The sequence below is a fragment of the Sciurus vulgaris genome, assembly GCF_902686455.1.
Source record: "Sciurus vulgaris genome assembly, chromosome: 3".
Lineage (NCBI taxonomy): Eukaryota > Metazoa > Chordata > Mammalia > Rodentia > Sciuridae > Sciurus > Sciurus vulgaris.
Window position 1 is genome coordinate 102,960,846 of NC_136463.1, and position 2,000 is coordinate 102,962,845.

The window sequence follows — 2,000 nt, forward strand, 5'->3', positions numbered from 1 at the left end:
TCAGTTTGTGGCATATAAGTACATTAGATTTATGTTGCAGGTGACAGAAACCCCCACTCAAATTGCCTTAAAATAAATGTATTAGGCTTAAGGAGTTGAATTACCTCAGGAAAGATTAAATTTAACAGCTTCATTGATTTTATCAATGAGTCAGCTTGTCTCTATTTTCCACATTTTTATCTTCCTTGGTGTTGATTTTATCCTCCAGTCCCACATATTTGCCCCTAGTGACCCCACCTCTAGTAACTGAAAACCTGACACCCTATCCACCAAGCCAAGGAAAAAAGTTCCATAAGTCAAATATAAATTTCAGGCTAGGATAGCCTTGGTCCAGGAGGGATCACCTGCCTCTCAACCAACTATGAGGGCCATAGGAATGAGACATTGATAAACCAATTAAGCCTAGTCCAGGTCTAAGAATAGGGACAATACCACCTGCAAAAGCATTGGCTGAAAATGGATGGAGATAGTATGGGAAATGAATATTTTGAGACAAAATAGGAGTAAATAACAGAAGAATAAACGACATATATATCAGCCTATATGTCTTTTGCTGTGGTTGGCTCAGATTGGAACTTCCTTGATCCACAGTCTTCACAAAATAAAATGAGAAATGCAAAAAATGTATAGATGATTCATAGGTGAACAACAAAGAAAACTAAAAATATTTAGATTCTTTAGCCTAAGGAAGGAAAATCTGAAATCTGATTCAAAATATTCCTTAGGGTCTTTCCTGTTCCGCGTTGCGTGGAGTCGGCCCATGGGTCTTTGGTACCCAAAAATTAATAAGAGCTTCTACTCACCCCGGAGACTGTACCCCGCAGGTCTGCGGCTGTCACCATGCCACAAAATGAATATATTGAATTACATCATAAACACTATGGATATCATTTGGATTACCATGAGAAAAAGAGAGAAAAGGAAAGTCGAGAGGCTCATGAACGTTCAAAGAAGGCAAAAAAAACTGATTGGCCTGAAAGCTAAGCTCTACCATAAACAGCGCCATGCTGAGAAAATACAAATGAAAAAGACTATCAAGATGCATGAAAAGAGAAGCACCAAACAAAAGAACGATGAAAAGGCTCCACAGGGAGCAGTTCCTGCCTATCTCCTAGACAGAGAAGGACAGACTCGGGCAAAAGTACTTTCCAATATGATTAAACAAAAACAAAAAGAGAAGTCCCCCTTCCCAAGGTTCATGCCCAGGGAGAAACAGAAGTATTAAAAGTGATTCGAACAGGGAAGAGAAAAAAGAAGGCCTGGAAGAGGATGGTTACTAAAGTCTGCTTTGTTGGAGATGGCTTTACAAGAAAACCACCTAAATATGAAAGATTCATTAGGCCAATGGGCTTACGTTTCAAGAAGGCCCATGTAACACATCCTGAACTGAAAGCCACCTTTTGCCTACCAATACTTGGTGTGAAAAAGAATCCCTAATCCCCACTATATACAACTTTGGGTGTTATCACCAAAGGTACAGTCATTGAGGTGAATGTGAGTGAACTGGGCCTTGTAACACAAGGAGGCAAAGTTATTTGGGGGAAATATGCCCAGGTTACCAACAATCCTGAAAATGATGGATGCATAAATGCAGTCTTACTGGTTTGACATCTGTTTTACATTTCTTATAATTAAAGACTACAAATCAATCAGTAAAACCACCATTACTGTGATATTTCTGAGTACTACCAAACAGCCTTAAATATCTGTAGTCATTAAGAGAACTATTTACTAAACTGTTTAAAAAAAGAAATAAGAAAAACATTTAAAAAATATTCCTTAGGAATAGTTCTTTAAAACAAAAAAATGCTTTATGATCTGAAGATAAACTTACTGGTCTTTTTGGATTGTCTCCCCATTATGAATTCTTCTTGGTATTAGACTCCCTGTCCTATCACAGAGCTGGGATGTAATACTCTATCACTGAATTATGGTTTAGAGTGACAGAATTAGCCTGGACTCTTGCCTAAGTATCTTGTCACTCACAAGCACAATGACCA

The 2,000-nt window shown here is 38.1% G+C and overlaps 1 pseudogene across 1 annotated transcript; it reads left to right on the top strand.

The window, feature by feature from the left end:
• Positions 1–792: 792 nt before the first annotated feature.
• LOC306658137 (ribosome biogenesis protein NSA2 homolog) lies at positions 793–1,747 on the top strand (annotated as a pseudogene). Its single transcript has one exon. The product of its transcript is annotated as a ribosome biogenesis protein NSA2 homolog (transcript).
• The last annotated feature ends 253 nt before the right edge of the window (positions 1,748–2,000 follow it).